Below are 25,138 nucleotides of genomic sequence, written 5' to 3' on the forward strand. Positions count from 1 at the left end.
TATTAACGCTGTCAAGGAAAGCAGCTGTTGCCTTGACGAAGACAAGGTGGCTTGTCGGAATGCTGCCACCAAGAGGCATTCGCTATTCGACCACTGCCGATTATTTGAAGTCTCAATCTTCCCAGCACCATTTGTCATGCTTACATCAGCATCTGCGTCTATTAAAGTTAGCATTATGAAGCTTTGCCTTCAGCAGGAGTATAACTTTAATCACAAACCTACGTTGCAGCGATGCCTGTCAACAGTGTCCACTCTTTTGTCACTGGTTTCGCAAGGTAATCGCGATCTGCACTAAAAGGATACAGCTCAAATGCGCGGCTAATGTATTTACCCACAGACATGAATATAGTATGTATGCGACACTGACAGCGGTAGGTGGCGGTGGCCCTTACTGTATATTCAAATATTGGCCTCATGGCCTGCCGTTGGCCGGAACTCCTACAACATAAAACCGAGGCCACACTCCATGATGTGAGAGAGGAGCGAAGGAGGTAATTTATTACAATTATTGTAATTGCGGATGGTTCCAGAGGATGTTGCTCTTGAGTAAAATATTTAATAAAGCGTTCACAGTATCGTTCAGCGGCTCTAGCCAAAGGGATAGGACGAGCTGTTGAAAACGTGTAGGACTCGGTGAGCAACTCTAGTGACAAGGGAGGTAAAAAAAACTGTCCCCTTTTATTCAATTACTAAGTTGCCTAACAATATTGCCCTTTCTGAAGTCGTCGGCTGCCTGCGTTAATTTTTTTCCTTTTTTAATGCAAATGAACGAAATAGATTTAATCGCCTATAATCGTGAAGCCTACTTCTTTTAACGTAAATAGCAACAAAAAGAAGAAAACTGTTATAAAGTAAGTAACCTCACAGGGTTGGTACATCTATAGCGGAGTTAGATAAGTGTGTAAATGAATTCCCCCCCCACACACACACACAGATATATATATATATATATATATATATATATATATATATCTGAGACACAGTGGAACATATAGGTACAAAAGTCCCAGAGACAGATATGCGCTATACTGAATCCCGAACACATACACAAAGGCGCAATGCGGTGCAGGATTAACACGAGCAAGATGAACAAAATATACGCAGATGAGACAATGCACGTACAGACAAATAACAGCGAGATTTATCTCACAAGGCGCCCAAAAATGAGTACGCATATCAGACCACATGTAAGCGCGTATAAGTACAAATGAAGTTCACATAGAGGCAAATATAGAAGTGGGTTGCGTTTACATAAGGTATCCAATGCGGCACTTAGTGCCGGTTTAATATTCCTGCTACTTAAAAGAAAAGTGCTCAAGAGCGTTCAGTGCTTTTCACTGTGCTGTTTTTTATGGGCTACGCAATTTTACTAGTGTGGATGGTCAAGGGGGGGGGGGGGGGGTCTATAGTATGCGTTGTTTTCTACTTTCAGTGCATACTTCTAATGCATACTACTAGTGTTCTCGTAGTATGTATAGCACATGGACAAGTGCTTCGCTAAAGAAAGAAGACAGCGAAGATCTGACTTTAAATACTTATAGTATAGATGGGATTAATCGGAGATGAAAGCTTGCCACTGACATTATCTTGCACTTTTACTGCCCGAATATATCGGATTTCTGGTTACCTTGTTCTAATATGGGCTCCACTATACTCCGAGCTGACGATTACTGCGCCTTCAGATTGACAATTCGTGGTCTCAGAGTTTGCTCAGGTGACAGAGTGACTACTCAGGTCGGGTGGTGGTCTTATGTGCGATTGCAGGAACACAAGCACAAATTATAAGAACGCGAGCGCGTGGATCCTAACGCTGTAACATTTCCACACCAAGGAAATTTAATTGAACTTGCTCATCTTCATTTCTGGTTATAAAGAGTACGCTTGTACAAAAACAAACAAACAAAGAAGAACAAAGAAATGCTAGTCGATTATTAACTCAATTATTATAATAATTAATTAACTAGTAATTAGTCTGCTGTCCTATCTACAACTGGAGACTTACTCAATGGTACTGAAAACACTACTTAAGGCTACGCGTAAGGTTTCCAGTGCTTAAACCAGAATGTTAAGGCATCAAAACAGCATAGCATATTGATACGTTGGGCATTACAGGATTGAGCTGAAGGACGTGCGCTTGGCTACGCTAATGCGGAGGAGAGCCATAGATAAATAGCAGAAAAATAAAGTATGCAGCCGATGGCCGTATACACTGGTCGACCAGTGTAAGCATCGAACATAATTACACAGATAAATCTGTTCAAAAACGCCGGTTCATCTAAAAAGAGAAAACCAGGTTAAGGATCCGCTGCCACACAGCTTCCATTACATAAAGGCATTTTCTCATTGGCCGGTTTACTGGCAGTTGCCGCTCACGATAGCAATCTCCGTTATATAACGGCGCAATGATAGCGGCGATGGCCAATGGGAGACGACGCTTACGAAATAAACTTTAGTAAATCTGAACCCACTTTTTATTCCACTACAATATTCTCATTCAGAGGACCCTGTTTGGGTTTCAGCTTTACCATTGTGCAGTGCGTTCTAAAAGGCCGGTTCATCTAAAAAAAAAAATGCAAACCAGGATAAGGATCCGTAGTCACAAAGCTTTCATTACGTAAGGTCCTTTACTCATTGGCCGATGTTCGGGTGGTCGCCGCTCAAGATGGCAATTTCCGTTAATTAACGACACAGCGATCGCGATGACGGAAAATGGGGGACGACACTTACGAAAGAAACTTCAGCAAATCTGAACGCAGTTTTTTTCGACTCCAATATTCTCACTCAGAGGAGCCTGTTTGGGTTTCACCTTTACCATTGTGGTGTGCCCCTTAATTCTCCTCCTACCCCACGCGCACTCATATATTTTTGCCGATACCATTTTGACACTTTATTACAAATTGTGGCTTTCCGAGCGTGGAACTCATTCCGTTAAACAAAGCGTTCTTCGCGGATACACGGCTATGCAAGTGCTGCACCAGGCCTGCCATTGCACGGTCCGATGTGCTTCGATGAACTCATTGAAGGAGGAGCCACGTGCAAGAAAAAATAAAACTGCCTTTGACGAGGCGTGTTGCAAGGCGGGTTTAATTTCCTGTTTCGGGCACCCGGTGCTTCTTGGTTCTCTGAACCAAGCATGCTTCCTCTTGCTGAAGAACGATGTGTAATTTTACGCCTTAGTAACACGATCGTGGCTTGGCACGAGCATCATCAGCAATATTACTTTTTTAATCATAATGTACTACCTAAGGCATTTCGTACGGAACCGACGTTTGCAGCACGTGGCAATATAACCGGTAAAGATAAATACACGCGTGCTGTAACACCGAGAACTCAAGTATATTGAGGTCATAAAGAGCATGGGACATCTGCTATTAGTCGCTTACCGCTGCAGCGGACTAAATGGCAAGCTTCGCTGATCTTGGCAGTTAGGATCACATGGATTGGAACAGAAATAAATGTCGAAAGCGCAGAAAAATTATCGGCAGAATCCTCCGACAAGTAATTATGCTTATGGGTGTCTACGCAACACGTTGTGCCCCGCATAACATTAACAGTGCACTTGTGCTAGTTAATATTTCAGGTTTTTGGGCTCATATGCAATATTGGGCCGAATATCGGCCCATGTTAACGACTATGGCTTTCAAACACTTACCCTCTACTCCAATTTGGTGCGACCTTATTTCGAAGCTATTCTGATTATGTGAACAAAAGAAGTCGCAGTTTTTCTCGAAAGGCGAAGCATCGATCGGGATAGCAAATTAGTAGAACTATTTCAAGTAAGGATATTAGTTTCATTGGCCGTATAAACTTGTAAACATTCGCTTACTAACTAAATTAGCATGCATGGTGTCACGCACGCACAAGAAAACGTGAACATCTCACTCGATGACGGCGCACACTCACTGTCAAAACGCTGGAGTGAGAAATCACGGCGCCAGCAGCGAGCGAATTGACTTCTCGCTTCCTCTCGCTTCAACGCGAATTCGGCGAGAACACAGAGCACACGAACCTCTCAGCACTCAGCGCACTCTCTCTCCGTTGCAGATTGCTTTGAAGTTAGGGCCCGCGCTGTCGCGCCATACTTAGCCGCCGCCGGAGTAGAACACGCCTCCCCCTTCCTCCCTCCCCACGGTGCCTTGCGCGCCACGGAAGACGACGCGCTTCCTCACCGCTTTCCTCCCTTGCGTGCGCGAGATTGAGCAGCCATCGTCAGCTCATCCTCGTATGTTTTCACTCGCGAATACAGCATACGGCGCGTGGCAGCGAAGTTATCGCCCTTGCACATTATACGGAACTAGAGCACTGCACGGGCCGATTTTTTCAGCCCAGGCCCGGCCCGGGCCCATTTTTACGTTGGGCTTCCCGCCCGAGCCCGATCAAAACTTTTATGGCGAGACCAGGGCCCGGCCCGGCCCGTGGCCCTTTACCTTAGGCCCGAGCCCGGCCCGAGCCCGGCTCGAAACCGGCCCGAACCCGGCCCGAGACCGAAAAATACGTGTTTTTCAGAGTTGAGACGCCCGCGAATAACTCGCTGCACGTTACATGCACACCACCAGAAAGCCCGAGCCCGGCCCGGGCCCGCGTCAAAAAACCCTAACCCGGCGCGAGGCCGTGATAAAACTGCTCTACCCGGCCCGGCCCGGCCCACGGGCCGGGCCGGGCCCGGGCTTTCGGGTAAGCCAGAGCCCGTGCAGTGCTCTATACGGAACATCAACACGCCGACGCCGATGGCAGAAATGCGCCTGGAGTGTGCAATAAAACTCAAGTGGTTAATGTTGAACGTCTAGATTATCTTGACCATGAATTGAATGTGCTTATTAACGATTATGACCTTTATAACTATCTTGCACACACTTCGCAAGAAAAGTACGGACGGAAAATTAACTTCGGCCGTAGAGAGTTTTTAAAGTGTTGCGAGCATATGCTTCGGCAATACCTCGCCTTATGAACACGGCCAGTTGTGGTAACGCTTCAATGTACGCTGCCCAAAAGGCTCGTTCCTCGTTAAGAGACAAAGCCTCCTGTGAAGGGTGGAGAAGACAGTGAGTGACATGAATTCGAACAGTGATTTGGGCGAGCTTGTCTAAATGCATGGCGTGATTGCAGCGCAAGACACCGAAGTTTGGAAAGAGAAACGTGAGGTTAGCGAAACAAGAACAAACACAAATGCTTGTTCTTTCTTCCGCCAACCTTACGTTTCTATATGCGAGCTTTGTGCTGGAATCGCGACATGAGTGACATGAACTGAGTGAAGTATGACTTAGTTTTTATGGCACTGGGGGTATTCCTTATAATTTTTTTATCCAACGCACTGTAGGAACAACAATAGGGATTACAGGACAGCTAGGTCTATATGTTTTGCAATATTCACCTACGACTTAGTGTACTAGGAAACTGATATATCCTGCGCGTCTTCTTAAAAGTTGTAAATAACTAAAGAAACCGACCTGATAGCCAATTCTTAAAGCTGTTCCACAATAGACATCTAACTAATGATCCTCCGTATTCTTCCCCAAATAACCAATATAGGGAATTGGTATCCTTTTTATCTTATGTAGCTATATACGTCATGGAGGAGATTTATGAAAGATTAGTTTTTTGTGTCGTAAATGAACTTAGCATTGCGTTTAAGCTGCATATAGGAATACCGCAGGTTCTTCCACGCGGTTTTTGAGTATTAGATGACTCGATCAAATCCCCACACCTTTGCTCTCGGCACGCCTAAGCACTGCCCTTGGACGTCTCCATTTATAGATTACTTGAGCGAAGGCTAACTTTGAAACGCGATGTGACCAAAACGTTTTGTGGGCAGCTGAGATGGCTTTGCAACAATATAGCTCTTGACAGAGCTCATTTTCGTTTTTGCTTTACTTAGCGGTATTGCCCTATTGACCGCAGACAAGAAAGCTAGACAATAAAAGAAAGTTTCTGTTGTACATTACATCGAGTGTTCTTCTTAAAGATCACATCAACTAATTGAGCGAGGCGCTAAAACACGCCGCATAATCAATGCTAAACCGAGTTAACAACATGAGCTATGTCACCGGCTGCAATCTAAGGGACAAAATCAGGGCTATAAAACCCGCAAACTATATTCTGCTGTAGAAGTGCTCCTTGCTGGGCCAGTTGGTTCATACTGATACTTGAGAAAAAGCCGGCGAATATATTCTGCTCCTTAACATTTAAAGAACACGTTATACAGCTTTTAAATGATGCAGCCTCCACCGAATCATTAAGTCGTGCGCCTTAGCTGCCAAAACAGGCTACTCGCGCCATTCGGCTTGGGCGGCTCACCGTTGGTACCATATAATATATGAGACGCGGTAAAGCTAAGACAACGAAATCCCGCAATTAGCCGCCTAAGCCTCAGCCAGTGCGTTCCTCCTTTAGAATGAACGAACGCTTCTTCCCCACGGCTCTCTCAGGGGATACAGGAGCTGCCGCATAAGGGTTCGTCTCGAGCCATTTCTTTTTTTTATCTATTTCGCCGTTCACTCTACGCAATATTTCTGCTGTTTCCGACGCAGTAACTGTCTTAAATAATGAACGGGCAGCCACGTCGCCGTTCGTCCCAGCTTAGGAGAAGTCGTACGCTTTCCGCCAATTACCCCCACGAAGGAGGAAAAAGAACATCCCGGGCAGCGTTCCCTCGTCTCCAAGTGGTATATGACGGTGCGTATATGCGAATGGGGCACTTGAGGAACTGATGCAGTGCATCGTTCAGAAAGCACAGTTCGCTCGGAGACGAAACGCTCGCATATCATAGCTAACAATGCGCGCCGGAGACGCATGCCTTAAGTGCATGGCTTAAACACTCGCAGTCACTGATCCAGCGCAGAGCGCATTATGGAAGCACTAGCATTACGAATGTCGTTACGTAGGAAACATGTCTTAATGTTTGGTAGCATGAAAGGAAGTTGTGACGCTGCTCGTCCATCTCCGAGGCTCCGTATTCGCGAAACCACCTGCTGAAGGAATCATTAATAAACAGTGTTCACAGCGGAAAAGAGGATACTCATGTAAAAAGCTCACGAAAGCATTAGCATTCCTATTTTTCTACGCAAACGTACAAGAAAACATAAAATAAATGAGCAAGAGAGAAGACTGCGGCCAGGAGATGAAGAGTACCTGTGTGTTCTAGGAAAATGTGGTTAGAAAAAAATAAACACTGAGTAAAGTACAGATGAACAAAATTCAAAGCAAAAGAAATAGAGAGGAGGGAGAGAAAGGGAGACAATATTCTGACAGGCTTTTTCACTTTCTGTTGCTTAAACTGGAGGAAGTGTTCACCTCATGAAACGAATTTCAGAATAGCTTATTACAAAACTTGTACTTTACGAAACGTACCAGGACACTAACACGCCAGCGTCCTCTCTCCACTTGCTTAAGGCACACCGATGAACAATCATCTGCTCCAGGCCTACAAAAAATCGCACAGAAAAGTACGAATGTTTCTTGAACTGCGAAGCCGTTCTTTTGAGAAGCGGCTTTCCACTAGACTCTTGCTAATTTAACCTAGATGATTACCATATATTTAGTCATGACTTTTGGAATAGCCAGTTCATTCTGCGGCAGAAATATTAGCGCATATTGACGCTGAAAGATCATTCGGTACCGTTATATATGAAGCATGAGGTTGCAAGCCAAGTCCATCAGTGCCAACACAGGCAAATAAGGCAGGTATGCTAACTGTTCTCAGCGTAATCCTTGTGTTGGGTAGCGAACCGGACGACTGTCTGGATGACTTCCCTAGCTTTCCGCCTCTCCTTCCTTTCTCCCTTCTCTATCAGCGAAGCAACTCGCAGTTGTGTTGTCCGGCGCTTACTCCTGAAAGGACATAGCTGGACTAATTAACATGGGAATAGCTATGTTCAAGCACTGTCATTTCTTTCTACTAATCGCTAAACCAAATTTATCTATAATTCACTATGCGCTATGCATTGGTGCCAACGGCACGCATAACTGTGACCTCTTACTTCCTACAGGTATATCACTTTGTGCCCTGCGTGCCAGATCTTCACTTCCTGTCCTTTGTCATGGCACAGGCAGTGACCAGGCAAAATACACACTCTGAAATCAAGCAACAAGGTGCGCGTCATTACGCGTAGTTGTTATACAGTAGAAAATCTACCCACCGAGGTGACTCAGCTGTGACTATAACGTTCGGCTACTGAACGGGTTCCATTTACACACATGGCAGCCGCGTTGCGATGAAGGAGGAAAAAAAAACACTCGTGTTTGGGGTTTTTATAGGATCACAAAAATGAATTCCTCGGTGTAAAAATTATTTCGGTTATAAAAACATTTATGTTGCTTTCGAACGTTCAACTTGTCAGTCACTCAGTTAGTCAGTCATGAACTCCCCTCACAGATGAGTTGCATGCGCAGAAGGTATATTCTTTAAAAATAGCAACATTAACAGTGCCATATGAGTTAAAAGATACCTCTATTACCCCATCAACTACCATATGAGTGTCCCAGAGACGTGTTTTCTCCTTAATTGATTTGTTCTAATTTTTATATAGAGAAAGATAATTCATACGAAAGGCTGAGAGGTTAACTGGAAGATAAACATTCAATTTGGGACTCTGAACACAGGAAGGGGTAAGGGGGGACGACAGTTAAAAAGAGTACACGCAAAGAAAGAGAGAGATAGAGATAAAAAACGCATATGTACGGACACACATTACAGGCCGCGGGAGTGTCAGAGTCGTACACCTAGATCGCCTGACATACGTTAAAGTGAGGCAAAAGAAAAGAAGAAGAAAATAGAATGCTAGAAAGCGTTAGAAAAATAAATGCCCCTCCCGTGCCACTACGTATAACGGGATAGATCGCTTGACAGAAGGAACTTCAGTTTCACCTTCATCGCCTTCTGGTTCGAAGACCGTATCAACCGGCGCTCCATGGTGGGCCTCTATGGAGGAGGAGGAATAAACGGATAGAGAGGGAGGTTAGCCAGTTCTCAGGTCGGCTGGCCACCGCTGGGGAAAGGGCATAAGGGGAATAGAATCCCACCGTAAAGTGCTTCCTCGTGATTCTTAAATACCTTTCGGAGAAACGCGTTTCCCGCTTGCAGAACAGGCAGTGCCACTTCGCACTTATGTACTTCACTGCAACGTCTTGCCACTGCCTGTTTAGGTAATAATAATACACCACTTCCAAACGCACCCTTACCTTTTTCCGGATAAAATAATTTATATCCAATCGTGCAAGGTACAACTGGAGGGCGCAGAAACTCATGTTTACTGTGATTCGCTGTTCAATGGAGATTACGTGCGCTCGGCTAGTAGGTGGCGCGATTCACAGCAGGGGGATAGACAGAACACGCCCATCATAATTGCGCTTTGTCCTGGGTAGACGCTATTACGCTTGGTTAATGATCATACAAGTAACAGCAGGTCCGAAATACCGGAACGCCCGCTGAATCGCTGGGACATGGTATGTCTGAACTACAAGAAGGAATAAATTCGTCTCATGTAGAGGATCCCCTACCGTGTCTTTGGGCACGTAGTATAATCGGTGAAGGGTATAGAAAAAAAAAGCCAATAAAAAATGCCAGCTGACTTGGACCACTCTGTTTTGGTGAGTAGCTACTGTCCATAGATAGACTACTCATACAATGGGTGGGGTTGTAGCTTACTACAGTCGTGTTCGAGTACTCTGTGCGGTACCATGAAAAGTCCTGCAGGTCAAGGACTACACGCAAACGTGAAAGTTGCAGCTGGGCCTATGTTAATGCGAAGCATACTTGGCCTCATTCCTGGGACATTGTAGTAATAGAGTTTTGTCTCACCTAGTTTGGCCTTGTTCAATAAAAAGAAATGTATGACCGACATTGGGATCGGAAACCTGCCTCACAGCGCAGCTGCCATTGCTCTAACCATAAAGCCACGATCGATTTTTTTTAATTAGCCCATCATCGCACGCACACTTATCATTTGTCAAAGCCCACTATAATACTGCTCTTCTAGAACATTTGGCATGTGCATCAAGTGCCAATTTCTGGCATTCTTCTCTCGAGACAGCTATCGATTTGAAGGTCTGCGTTAAACTTCCCCGCTTTTGGGATCGGCCCACATTTCTCAGTTCTTTCCTCGTAACAGCTTAGATGCTGTGTCACATCGTAATGTCTTCGCCAATGAGCTATGTCGAATGGGTTTTAACGTTTCTTCGCAGCAGTACAAAATGCTAACATACCCCACATGACTAGACATATGTACGTGCTACGCACGTTTGTATAACATTTAGATCTTCGCAGACGGCGTCACAATCCGTATTTCTCTCACTTTCGCCAAATTATTACATATGTAGAACACACCAATCGGCGCGTCGTAAACTCACGACGAACGTGCGGAGTAGAAATCATGTCGCCGTCATACGATCGTCGTCACCGTGGTCGCTGTCATGCTACTGTCGTCACACAGACTCTCGCGTCAGGCGCACAAACAACTGATTGCCATGAGCAAACACGTTGGTCCTCGTTGGTAACACTTCAAAGAACCTGAAACAGCCCTGCATAGCCAGCTACTTGCAAAGTGCTTCGCATCACATTGAATCCCACAGTGCGTGGGACGTGCATAATTTTGTTTCTTCAACAAGGTCTTCAAAGGCACCTTGAGACTTGAATGAATGAACTATAAATAGAAGGCGGTGGGTGTTCCGCGCCAATTCTTTGTCCTTGCGCTTGCGAGAGAGAAGAGGGAGATAAATTCCTTTGATGAAACGCTAAAATGTTTGACGGCCTGTATATATATATATATATATATATATATATATATATATATATATATATAATGTTCACATCCTGCTCCGCATCGGGAAGGCGAGGAGGGATTGCAAGGCCCTAGGAGAGAGAGCGATGAGGCGGGTGGATGAAAGAAAAAAACGGCGCGAGAAAGATAGAGTGGTTATACCTGCATTAAATTCAAGATTATTACAATGCGCAAAAAATCGCAGTTTCGCGGTGAAATATTTATTGCGACATCAAATTATTAGAAAGATATGCGTGGTAAGGTTAGTAACTTTATCAGCTCTATAAACTGCTGTAAATATTCGCTTACTAAATAATTAATAAGCACGGTGCAATGCGCACACAAGCAACCGTGAATGCATCTGACTCGATGACCACGGACGCTCGCTGTGAGAACGTTGGCGTCATGAAGAGTGACAGCAGCGGCAACCGAAATTCCCTTCGTGCTGCCTCTCGCTTCAACGCGAACTAGGTGCGCGAGAACACGGCGCACACGAAGCCCTCAGCTATCTCGGGTAGCTTTCCAACGCCAGCGCAGATTACCTCCAAGGTATGACGCGCGCGGCCGCGCTCGGCGATTACCACCGGTGATCGCTGGCTGGTCGCCTGGGGGACGAAATGCGGCCATCATGCATCACAAACGCTCTCGCGCTCATCCTATACTAAAACACATGATCTCGATGTCCCCATAGCTCGCCATCGGCGCAATAAGTACCGCCCGCCACGCGCTCTCAGTATCGTCTTTGAGTCTCTGAGCACAGTACCTACGGCTTTGAAAGGTTGGTTTATTTAAGTTGTTGTTTTTTCGACTTTATTTTTACATTCTGAGGATGCTAATGGATATTCTGCGTCAAGTTTTGAAGTTGCCAAACGACCCTTGTGCTGTATTTTTTCTTGTACTGGGTGTACATACACATGCTTTCGGAACAGTTTACAGACAAACAGTTTGGTGCCACCTGGTTTGAGAGCTTCGAAAGCGCTGCCGAAGTGCTGTTGAAAAGCCCCTGAAAGATGTTACTGGCAAAAGGAGGCGTTCTGAGGCTCAGCGAATCCGACGTGCAGTTCCAGCCACCGGCGAAACAGTGCTCGTGCAAATGGCACAAGAAACAGCCGAGAAAAAGAAATAGAAAGACAAGGACATAAGCACAGCGCTCTTGACATGTGCGATAGACAGAAGACGAGCCACGACAAGGCGAGTAAGCGCATTACGCTAGTAACTAGGGTACCTGCAAGCAACGCGTTTGCAGCGCCCACGAACTTCGGTAGAAAAATCTATGCTTTGTTACGATTGGCGTTTAACAATGTTGTGCCCGGTGGCTCTTCTCGACAAAGGATGCTGCACCGGAAAATCTGCAGCGATGGCAAGCCATTCACATTCCTCGTCTTTGCCAGGCCGGGAAGCTGGCGACTAGATCAGCGTCATCTCAGACTAATCGACAAGGAATTAAGTTTCGTATCTTCGGCGTTTGGGCGAGACGAATTCTGAGACCGCAGGCTGCAATGGGTCATTGGTCTCGTGCGTCGTTAAACGGCAACATCGCTCGTTTCTGTCATGGTATAGACTGTAGCAGTCAAACAAAAGAGCCCACTTCCAGACGACGATAACGCCACCCTTCGTGGAAACGATATTTACTGCGAAGGCCCGTCTCCTGGCCCTGTCAAGATGATCGTCATGGAAAGATCCCTAAAGCTTGCAAAGGACCAACGTGAAGAATTTCCGTGGGAACGACACAAAGTTGAGGTTCCCAAAGGGCCACGCCGTTTCCCCGTATGCGGGGGCGTTTGCGCAACCTTGTAGGCTGAATCCGGCGCAGTGGTGCAAAGTCAGGGGCGGGATTTGGCGAACAGTTTGCCGGTTGTGATTGGCCGAGGAGAATAACAGTGAATTTCTCCTACGAGAGAAGAGGAGGTGGGGGGGGGGGGGGGGGGATGAAGTGCTGAAAAGCCGACCTTCAGTGCCCTGAAGGTGCGCTCTTTCATGCTCGTACATAGAAACTCTCAAAATGTATATGCTGTAAATAAACAATTTTTTGCATATTATTTTTGCACCGGACCTCATGATCGCTCGGCGCCTGGCACATCGCCAGCCACGCAAACTCGTAATGACCGCTCGGACACGAGTCGCAACAACTGGTGGTTGACTGCGGTGCGAGATGGAACCTGCAGTCAACGCCGAACCGAACAGCCTGTGGCGCATGAACAAAGCGGCACGTGGGCACGCGGTGAATTTTTACAGGGCATGGAAGGAGGATAAGGAGAAGGAGAGAAAGAGAGAAGGCAGGAATGTTAACTAGAAATGCGTCTGGTTGGCTACTCTACTCTGGGGGATGGGAAAGAGGGAATAGAAAGATGAGATAGAGAGAGGAGGGGGCGAAGAAGGACACGGTGAGCTCGCGCACGCACGCGGAGGGCCTGAGCAATTCAAAGGCGTTCACATAGCCCAGTCGCCCTCAAGAAAGACAACAGTGCCTTCACAGCTTTGAGGGCCGACGAGCGATGGGGACGGTCTTCAAGTAACACCTGCACGGACAACCGCCAATCGTCCAGTAGTCGCAATGCGTTCGATAATGTTTGTATTTCCGACTGAAATCGATCGCAGTGACACAATAAATGTTCGATGTTCTCTTCGCTGCCGCTGACGTCACACGTAGCACTTTCGGTGATTCCGACCAAAGTACACTACGCCTTCGTGAAAGCCACTCCCAACCACAGCCGGTATAGAAGCGATGCCTCACGGTGAATCCCGGGTGGAGGTCGGAGTTGGAGCCAAGGGTTCAGTTCGTGTAGCCTGGTGCGCCTTATATTTGGAGTGTTCCACTCAGTTAAAGATAACTTGTGTGCCAGGTGACGTGGAAAATTATTATAGCGCATATACGGGCATGTGCTCCGTGTATGCCTGCGACTCAAGCGCGGTTTGGTGTGGCTGTTGCAGTTGTCCTGCAGTGGACATAAATATAGGCTGATGATGATGATAATGATCTCAGGAAACAATTTTGGCTACCACTTGCCCCATATAGCACACGCACGTATATCACACACGCACAAGCATACACAAAGTATAAAAAATTGCAAAAGTAAACAAAACAAACCAAAACAAAAATAAAGGTACTATTAGTTGCAACACCTTTACACCAGCAATTTTCTCAATAAACCCAACGAATGTGCATCTTTCTCAGTCCGTGGTGTGTCTCACTATTTTTCGTTTTCATTGAATACCAACTGGCCCAGAATTCCGTCTTATTCAGAACATGCGACAAAGCGCGGTCGTAGCAGTTGCCTTTCCAGGACTGATTTCACCATACAGAGGTGTCAAGGTCCATTGGAGAGTAAGAGTTAGATCGCAGATGTACACACAAATTAGACTAGCGCCATCGCGTCGCAAATAGAGTTTAAAAATGCTTATATTTTTTATTGACGTTAATAAATAAAGAGATGTTAGTGCCAATTGATGGTGCGACCACACTTTTTTACAGGGTCTCATGGAAGTTAGACCCTTCTAACCAGATGTTAGACCCATGATACCCAGATGTTGTGTGCATCTCATGTCACACAACATCACAAAGGTAGAAAAACACACATCAAAAATAATATTTCGACTAGTCCGCACAACACGAAAGTTTACAAAGGAGAAACACAGCCTAAAATGTTACAAACACCGCTTGTACAGTACATATATGCAAAATGCCACAAGAGAGAAAAGTGCATACAATGTCACACAGATATACATTGCCTATACGAGTACATACAATGTCATTTTCACTGAAGCAAAAATGTACGTGGACTTTTATCCTAGTATTTATCCACAGTTGAGTGACCTCCAAAAATTCTGAAGACCAGCAAACGCACGTTTCTGAAGAGCAGCGTTGGCCACAGTCCCAGCAGTTTATTCAGACTAGTCGGCCGGTAATCAAGCCTGATCCGTTTAGACACCAGTCAGTTTCTTCGTTCGAAATGTTAGTGAAATTCTGAAACAATATGTTGAAGGTCCTCCCCCGTACTGCCATATTTTCACTGAGGGTACTCGTCGTGGCCAGTACAATATAAAAAGCTTCTTTGTGTCCGTTGTACCCAGTCGCAGCCGGTGAAAACGCGTTGTGAGACGTCTTCTGAGATCTATTCGCAGAATGATTTCAACAAGGGGATAAATATAACAAATATTCGAAGCCTTATCAGTTCCACTGAACAATGTCCTTCGACTACTGTGGGCAGATGTGTGTTTTAAGATGTCACTTATTTCTGATCTAATTATAGGGAGAACGGTGGTCGTATTTTCTTGATGTGCCTTTCACGGTGCTGGATCTGTTGCAGAATGTGAATTTCTTGGTAACAGCTCTTTATATGCACAGCGTTTACGTTGTACTTCGTTTACGGGTTGTCTGTGGCCATGGAGGACCACTACGTGGAGGTGCTGATGACATGGTACAGATTCATTGACCGTATTGCCTCGTTTTCTAAGCGTACACTACTACGTCATGAATGTTCACGACCACTCGTCAGAAAAATAGCTGGAACCACATTGATTTGTGTTTTCAATGAGCATTCACTTCCTTTTCTGCCAGAAATAAGAAACATAATAAAGCGCTGATGTTATAAAATTATTAGTGTGCTATACTTAGGAGTTTTTTCTCCAACATGTACTTCAAGCGTAGTCACAAGCTTGCGATCTGTGTTGCGTATAGTCTGTATATAGTTTGTAATATGTATTGGTTCACATTGTTTACTTAATAAGCGAGATTCACTTCACTTCACTAAACATCTGTCCCGACCAGCAGCTTTTTCCTTTTTTATGGCGCAATTCCCAGAAACAGAGGCGCATTATTTTTCTCCCGAATAATTAGGCATCAATGAGTTTATTTTTTCTAAGTTGGATTCAATGTGCTATTTTGTACTTGATCTGCTACTCAAATGAAAGGAAAAATTTTGTTGGACGTAAAGTACGATGTGAAATCTCAATAATAATTGCACATTTTATTGTTGAAAGATGAGCTTTCATTGGGGTAATACGTTTTAACCTATGCAACGAGAAACGCATTGTATAACTTACTGGTGTAAAGAAAGCAGCCTTTGCTTGACAGGAAACATAACCCGCCATCGCATATGCTCTTATTACCTTCTTTATCTACGTCAGCCTTGCTAGCATCCCTTGGAATGGGGACTATCATTTTCGTACATTTCTCTTTCTTCATAAAGGTTGCAAATGTACACAATTTTGAGTAAACTTCAAGGCTGCGTTGTTCTTGCAGTGTATACCAGCCGTTATTGTGTAGAGAGAGAGAGAGAGAGAGAGAGAGAGAGAGAGAGAAATAGAAGATAGGAAAGAGAACCAGACGCACGTAACGTTTGCTATACCGCAGTGGGACAAGGGTGTATAGGGGTGAAAATAGAGAGAATGGTGATAGAGCGAAGTTTCGCGCACATTTGAAGCTTCGCAGTTAGACTATACCTTTCCTTAGAAAAAAATCATATGCGTGCGTATTCGAAAAATCATATGACCACACAGAACAATTAAACATAGAAATTATGGGACATATGGTATATTTTTATTGGCAATGTATTGGCAACAAATTTTTAGTGTGGAAGAGACCAGATAATGTAATCCATCAGTAATCAGGCTCTACAATAATCAGAAATGCGATAATCGACTTTGTAATTTCAAGATTCTGCAGGTTCAACTCACATGTAGGAATAGGAAAAGAAAGCGTCGCTTGAAAACTTTAAGGCATATGCTGCAATTGCGGGTGAAGGCCTGACAGGCCATATGACATGTACTGCCGATGTTGCTACTTGTACCATGATCTGCGCCATGCTTAACCCCACTTTTTTTAGAGCTTTACTTTCCCTGTCCTCAAGTAGAGTACGTTTACTCGGCAGGCATCTTGGGAGTGGTACTAACTTTGAAGAATCTCGATTCGTCAACTATAGCAGCGGCAAGCATTGGAATCTCATAAGTACTATTCCCCCAGAAATGTATTGGTGCTCCTCAAGTTTGTACGGCAGTGCGTATGGAAGACATTCTCCTCTCTTTGAAGTGAACCGGCTTCAGTGATCACTTATAGTGCTTGTTGGAAAATCTGTAGTGCAAGACGACGCAAACAAGCGCATCTTCGTGTCTCGTCAGTCCTGCGCTCTAGTTTTTCCCGTAATGAAATACCAACTATCCATCCTATTGTTTATATTCATGCTGCGCATCCTGTTGTGTGCCCACTCTGTCACTCTTTTTACCTCTTTCTGTTCCCTCGTTTCCTTACTCCCCGTGTAATGTAGCAAACCAGAAATCGCATGGTTGACCTACCTGCCTTTCCTCTTCTGTTTTTATTTTCTCTCCCTCCTCCTTCTCCTCCTCGCTATCGTTGGACTGAATTGCAGACCAAAGTGCGGGAATTAGCATGCCAATTTGCATTACCTTGTTACATCGTTAGATAATTTTACATGTTAGACAATTTTTCACTACCTTGTTACATCGTTAACGCTTCCGATTATCGTCTGGATTTGAGCTAGAGAGCTGAAAGTGGAAGAACCCGCCTTCTCGCCTGATTCTTAGCTGCAGCTATGCTTCCTCACAACTCCCCCATGCTCTCGGCTGCGTATTTTAAGCTCAAATATTCCTTGTGTCGTTTCCCTTTCAAGCTTTCTCAGCGTTGTGCCATGCATGCGCCTCATTCCTCGCGTACAAATTTACAATATAAAAACACACAAAAAGGGGGGAGGGGGAGGGGGCGTGAACGCTTGTAGTTCCTTTGGGGGGATTTGCTGTTTGTCCCATGCTTAGCTCGACTTTCAAGAGTCCGCCGACACTCTATACATACGTTCATTGTGGCTTGGCCCAACGAGAGCAAACGTACTTCACCGAAGAGTACGAGAACTTTATATAATCAAGTTAGGGATGGGGGAACAAATAGTTAGCCCAGCCTAAGGTAGCACAGAATACTCCTTTGCACTTTTAGTGCAGCGTCTGGGAGTTGTGCTGGCTCGCTTCCAATCCTTCCAAGACACATGGTATGGTATGGTGTGGTATGGTATGGTATGAAGAACTTTATTGGGTCATGAAGGTCAACCCACGTTGGGACTGTCAGGCCGGCCGTAACATATCTTTATTTGCTTACGTCGTGACAAGCATAAGATAAGCATAAGATTCAAGCAGTGCAGTTTTCTTCTGAGAGTAGGAATTTTCTTCTTTCGCTTCTCTAGGCTCTCGCGTGCTTCCTCCCTAAAATCTTCTTGGATGCTTTTAGATTTCGTAATAAAGAATTTATCTGTTTCGTCTAATTTCCTCGATCCAATATTCATTCTAAGAAGGCCAATATTACTTTACGTAGGCGGTGTCGTGAGCATGCGCGCGTCGGAACATTACGATATATAAAAAAGCTAATCCACGTCTGAGAGCTTCGCAAGTCCAATAATACCGTATTGACTCCAGAGTATAGATTGCAGAAGCCCACATCGGCGTCTTCAAGACCATTTCTTCTGATCCCAGAGCTCATTTCGGACAGAAAATCCTAATGGAGGCGCACTTAGTAAAATCGAGTCAAGGAACCCCTGCAAAATCCTTTTAACGTTTTCCTTTCTTTTTCTTACCGTAGTCAAGGTCCCGTTGCGTTGCAAGAACGGCATTTTACAGGCCGTAGCTTTTATTTAAGGAGAAAAGCCGAAGGTTATGATTTTTACATATGAACTACGCCTGACCCCGAATTACAGCTCAGGTTTATGCCATTAATGACATAATTTGGATGTTCCCATCTCCACCTCATACTCTGGGTGGATTTCGTAGTCATCATCCGACGGGTACCTGAAGCACGTTACATCTTATTCCTGGTCATGGACTCCGGCGACAGCGTCTGCTGGTCCTCGACAACGCGAAAGGCCGAGCGAGAGGCTGCAGCTCGCCATGCTCGCTCCACAGCCGCTCGCCCTGCCATCCAATGAGCCACCCGCCACGCAGAACCCAATGATGTGCACAGGCTCGAATATATTCATTTCCGTCACCTATTGCAACGCTGGTGTGCAGTGATTAGCGCGCTCGGCTACGGAGCGGTCGCTGTGGCGGTGGGGCAGAGGATGGAATCCTCACCAACGCCTTTTTTCTTTATTGGTTAGATGAAGATGGCGTAATTTGTGTGCCGTTTTTCTGCCACGGCTTTCTGATGACGGCGGGGTCACACATTAGCCAAGTAATGCTCTCGCAATCAAACAAATTCAACACACACGCGTTCAAAGATGCCACGTGGTTAAAGTTGCATCCATATGCTAAACTACGTGATCAAAGAAAACCGCCAAAACTTGCGCAGTAGACTGCCAATCTTGGATTGTGCACCTCTGTAGACTCTTTTACAACGTCATTTATTTTGTATTCCAAGTCTTAGTGATCGTCACCCTGCCGTCATGCTGCTTTATACTAATGATTTCTTCGTAAACACCCTTTCATTCCCCCTCCCACCGGATGGTGCTGCCACTTCAGAACTAGCTTGCTGCACTCTTTTATCGTCTTGTAGTCTTGTTTTCTTGCAGTTGATTAAGACGGCAGTGTTTTCCTTTAAATGTCCAGACAGTAGTCCCGACGTGGGAGGTGCCCTCTACACCTGGTGTCCTTCAGGACCCTTTTCGTAAATAAAGCTTTCACCCCCACCACCACCACCACCAGACAATAGTAAAATGTATTCGTCAACACGTAAATCAAAGCCTTAACCATTTTAAATGCTAACGCGAGAAGCGTTCTCATCAAAATAGAAGCTCTGGAAAGTCTTTTACTGGTGCATGATCCTGATATAGTAGTGGTTACGGAAATATGGCTTTCTCCCGAAATATTTGATGATGAGCTTGTTCCTCCCAATTATGTCACTATTCGCAAAGACCGACCTTCGCGTGGTGGTGGCGTCGCTTTACTCATCAAAAATGCCTTTCATATGTATGCCTTCCCGTTGTGACAGACGCCGAGGCCGTTTTCTGCTGGCTTCCTTGTGATGACACCCCCATATTTATTGGTTGCATTTATCGAAGCCCATCTTCAGGTTACGAGTGCATCACCACAATTCAAGATTTCATGCAACATCACGTACGCAGCTCTCGTGTCCTGCTAATGGGAGACGAACATTCCGGACATTGACTGGACTACACTTAACCACACGTCGGCGGCCGCGGACGCACTGATAGACCTAATGTTGAACTTTAACCTTCATCAAATCGTATCATCTCCAACGCGCACTCAAAACACAGCTAAAAATATACTTGACTTGATACTTATTAGCCAGCACTTTCCAATAGACCAGGTTCAAACTGATGTAGTAGAAGGCATATCTGACCATAGCATACCTATCTGCTTGCTGCCGCTCGGCTTTAGCTTTGCAGATCAACAGCGTAGATCAACTGTAACCAATTTTAAAAGGGCAGACGATAACAGTGTGCTAACCCATCTCGCAGATGAGTTTGAAATTTTTCCACAGCTACCTTCCGATGCAGCCACTGATACTAATCTACTTTGGCTCAGGTTCAAATCTACTGTTATCGACTGTATTGCTGACTTCATACCAACGAAACTAAGGAAACCAACAGTGAACAATCCTTGGATAACACGTGAAGTAATTCAGGCAATGCGAAGAATAAAACGACTGCGCAGGGTGGTGAAAAACACAAACTGCGAACCGTCCATTCGGCACAAACTACACTGCTCGAAAGCAGAGTTCAGACAGAAAGCAAAAAATGCCAAACAATACTACTTCAGGTCACCCTTCCTAGTTTTAGTAAAAGCAATCCTAACAGGTTTTGGAGACACCTTCGCACTAATAATTCCACGGCGTCGCACACGGGTCCCGAGGAAGAGAGGAAAAAGCTAATGCATACAACAATTTATTTCGCTCAGTATTCACCACAGATAACGGTATCATTCCTCCGATTTCATCCCTTGGTCCATCAAGCATTGATTGTCTTGAAGTCACAGATGCAGGAATACTCAACCTACTGCTAAACTTCGATCCTAAAAAATCTAGTGGCCTAGACGATATTCCAAATGAGTTCCTTAGCAAATATGCGGAATGGTGCCGCAAGTATCTTGAGCTAATTTTCCGTAAATCACTTACTTTGTCTCAGCTACCAGACGACTGGAAGCCAAAATAATACCCATTCACAAATCTGGAGATAAGTCTTTAGTAGCAAATTACCTTCCGATATCTCTTACTAGCACTTCGTGTAAGTTGTCCTAATCATCATCCTAAAACACATAACCGTTATCTTGAGAAACTAAACTTCTTGTCCCCTAATCAGCACGGATTTCGTAGCGGTTTGTCCACTATCGCCCAGCTAACCGAGGTAGTTCATGACCTCGCACTTAACATCAACAAACGCGGCCAAATGTACATGATTTTACTTGACTTACAAAGGCCTTTGATTGCGTATGTCATAGTAAACTAATCACAAAATAAAAAGTGTAATCGGAGAGGGATTTATTTTTTCATGGATAAAAGATTTTTTAACAAACCGCTCACAGTTCGTGCTTTTCGAAGGTAATAAATCAGAAACAGTCCCTGTAACTTCTGGAGATCCTCAAGGTTCCGTCCTGGGACTACTATTATTTTTTATCTTTATAAATGGTATTACAGAAAACATTGACTGTAGTATGAAGCTCTTCGCAGACGACTGCATTATATATAAGAAAATTCACAGCATCACAGACCACCTTAACTAGCTCAACGCGTCCCTTGATAAGTTAGTAGACTGGTGCGCTAAATGGAAAATGTCCATTAATGTAAAAAAAAAACGTAACCATTGCAGTAACACGTAAACAGAACCCGTCCCAATTCACTTAACTATTAATGGTAAACCACTAGCGAATGTTCAACAACATAAGTATTTAGGCGTTACGTTGACGTCAGACCTCAGATGGGACACACACGTTGCCAACATCACGGCAGCCGCACTGCGCAAGCTATTCTATGTAAAAGGATGTTCAAGAATGGCACCCGCGTCCTCAAAGCTTCTAGCATACACTACATTCGCAAGACCAGTGTTAGAATATGCTAACACAGTTTGGTTCCCTCATTCCCTAACCAGTATAACAAAATTGGAGTCAGTACAGCGCAAAGCAATAAGATTCGTGTATAACAAGTATAAACACACGGACTCTCCCACTAACCTTCTGACTTCTTCTGGCATTAGGACTCTATCCACAAGAGCAAAGCAGGCACGTCTCAAGTTTTTGTACCAACTGCTGCATCACAGCTATAATATAGATGTGTCTAAGTATGTCGCATTTTCACAGTCGCGCCCGACTCGTCATAAGCATAAATACACATTAATTGGATATTCTTTCAACAACGACTCGTTCGGGCAATCGTTTTTTCCCACTTACGATACGTGAATGGAATCAGTTACATCCAAATATCACGGACGCGGAAACAGTCTCCGCTTTCAGTGCAAAGTTAGAACATATATCTAACCTCTAGTACCATCCCCATCGCCAGGCACACTCTCTCATTTGAACGCTAGTTCCGTCTTCTTAGATTCCTGCACTTATACAATGTATTTCCTTTCCTAATATTTGCTGGTGATAGCCAATGAAATGTGTACCGGTTTTCTTGGTAAAAGGGATTGCTTATGCTGTTGCACATAACTTCGTTCTTATTCTATCACTTGCTTGCTTCTTTATTCAATTCCCTTTTTTTAACAGATTGCAATCCTGTGCCTCGTTGTGCTTCGCGTTTTTATTTTTTTCAGTAATATTTCATGTTGTTTGCACATTGCGCATGATCGACAAGGCGTTGATTCTCTTTGCTTGGCAAACTCGTTGTAATCCTTCCTCGTGGTTGTACTTCATTTCATGTGCGCAGCATGCATGTTTTTAACATGTTAATTGGAATTTGTGCGTGATCTTTGCTTTAAATGCCCTGTAAATGAGCGCATGCTTACAAAATGTCCATTCTTTTTTTTTAACATGATTGTCTCTTTGTAATGCCCACCTGCTATGCTCTCAACCGAGAGTGGCAGTATTGAAAATAAAATAAATAAAATAAATAGTGCCCAGTCAAGCCATATTTAAAAATATACTATTGGAAGAATCAGTCGTTTACTTGTACTTTGGGTTCAACATTTCAGTTGCAGACATTAATAAAGAGATGAACTGTAAAGAAATTATGAGGCTTCCTTTTCCGAGGCGATGAAACTGTGAAAAGGTTTCCGACGCTTGCGGCTGTCCGCCTAACGGTTTGACTGAAGTTCTTTTTTCTGCAGTCTTGCTAGATTTCTACTTTATTCTTTGACATTTGTCATCTTGCTCTTTCTTTCCTCTTTCCTCCCCTTCTTCCTATCTTCCATTTCTATGTTTCTATCTCCTCCTTTCTAAAGAGTAGGCAGGCGTTGTGCCTCTTCCGGTGGCAATTGCCATCCTGCTGCTCACTTTCCCTTTCCTGTCAAACGCATATGTTTTCAACTCAATAATAATAATAGTAATAATAATAATAATAATAATAATAATATTAATATTAATAATAATAATAATAATAATAATAATAATAATAATATTAATATTAATAATAATATTAATAATAATAATAATAATAATAATAATAATAATAATAATAATAATAATAATAATCGAAGTGCGTGCGTGCGCGGAGGCGTCGGTGGAAGCCGCCGTCCTGCCTGCGTTAGCCTTCGTAGCGTTCTGGTGTACTTTAACAAACACCCAGTAACGCTTGGTCCACCACATTATTGTATAACTGTTGTTGCTAGAGCATGAACAACTTTCTGCTGTCGCTCCGTGCCCGAACCTTCGTTTCCGCTTTACGTGCGATGAACGGAAGTTGACAATACCCTAACCACAAAACATAAACTGATATGGATGGATGGATGGATGGATGAGGCTGAACCCTTTAAACCGGGCGGTGGCATAATAATAATAATAATAATAATAATAATAATAATAATAATAATAATAGATTTCAATCATGGGTTTCTCCTTATGCGGCTGAACGAAGAAACAATAAAAACAGGGGGCTATGACTTCACCTAACAAGCCTTTTCGACGTAGAATAGGCAATCATGTTGGTTTAAAGAAATGTAAGGCTGCCGAACAATTTAGCACTGCGGAAAAGGCTTCCGGATAAGCGTATGTATATACTCTAGTCAATTTAAGCGATATCTTCCAAGACATGTTGTTTTCATCGTTTATCGGCAGCCGTTATGCCGTCAGCGCTGAAAGTGCTAGCCCGCTTCTCTTCCTCTCTTCGTGTTTGTATATGTTTGCATCTCTAATAATAAAAATACTTCATCGAGGAAATGTTTCGTTTAGATGCATTATAAATCGTAGATCGTAAGGAGGATGTGAATGAATATGTATGCACAAGCTTGAAGCGCTTTACAACACCAATATATGACGTACGCGTGCCTTGGCCTATGGTTTCGTAATATTCAATCTAGAACGCCTACAACTAGCATTGCAATAAAGGTATTGCTGTAGTAAGCATAGAGCACTACGCTTGCGCTATATTCTGGAAAACGAAAAGGGCAAGGAAAGTAGAAAGAGAGAAATCATATGTGATATGCTAACGGCGTTGCTGTTGCACACGGGTTAGGATACGATGACAATTCTGAGAAAAGTTCAGTTAGTAGCCACTGTAAAGTTGGAAACGAGACTAAAATAAAGAGCAAACGTGCGCGGGAAGAGCAAGGACTGCAGCTCGAGCTCCGTAAAGTGTAGCGAGTAGTGTCATTTAAGTGCAGGTCGTCAGAAGACACGAGAGGGGCACTCGCGAACATCGGCCGTCGCAAATGTCCCCGCGGATGTGCCTGCGACGCTGCAATAACAGAGCGGCGAGCGAATGCTGCTTCGTGGCTCGTCGTTTTTGCCGGGAACAGGGCATTTCCGTGCACTGCTGCGGACGACCGTACATTTCTCCCGCCGAAAGACAGGGAAGCCTTGGGCTCGCAGAAAGTCACGGTGGCGTGAGGAAACAAGGCAGCAGTTGAATTCTTGCATCTGCTCAGTGGCTGACTTATCGCGGTGCAGTCACACAGTAAGGAAAGCTTTGTCGCTTCGCTTTAGCCCAGCATCGCGGTTTTCACACGATGGGACTGAGGTAACGTGAAGTGAACAAAGAAAGACGAGGTGTTGACGAGCTGGATCAAGTCATCTCTGCTATAGTTATAGACGTCAATATACATCGACATTGAGAGGTAGATAAAGATTCTGGCTTTCATAATAAACTGGAAATGTTAGCCTAGGTGATGACCTGACATGCGAGGTGTTGGTTGGGAAATGAGAAGGCACACACCATAGACAGACAACTGTCATAAACACATGCAGACGCAAATACACATTTGCAGACCTCTACTGTTTCTTAAAGTTCCTTAGTCATAAAGCGCCACAAGTATTTGCGCAGGGTGCAGCGGCCGTTTACA

At 44.4% G+C, this 25,138-nt stretch overlaps 1 protein-coding gene across 7 annotated transcripts in view; it reads left to right on the forward strand.

Moving 5' to 3' along the window:
• Positions 1-25,138, forward strand: part of LOC119456428 (sex peptide receptor) — a 441,000-nt gene that overhangs the window by 170,742 nt on the left and 245,120 nt on the right. The window lies entirely within an intron of this gene.

Source organism: Dermacentor silvarum, chromosome 6 (assembly GCF_013339745.2).
Source record: "Dermacentor silvarum isolate Dsil-2018 chromosome 6, BIME_Dsil_1.4, whole genome shotgun sequence".
Lineage (NCBI taxonomy): Eukaryota > Metazoa > Arthropoda > Arachnida > Ixodida > Ixodidae > Dermacentor > Dermacentor silvarum.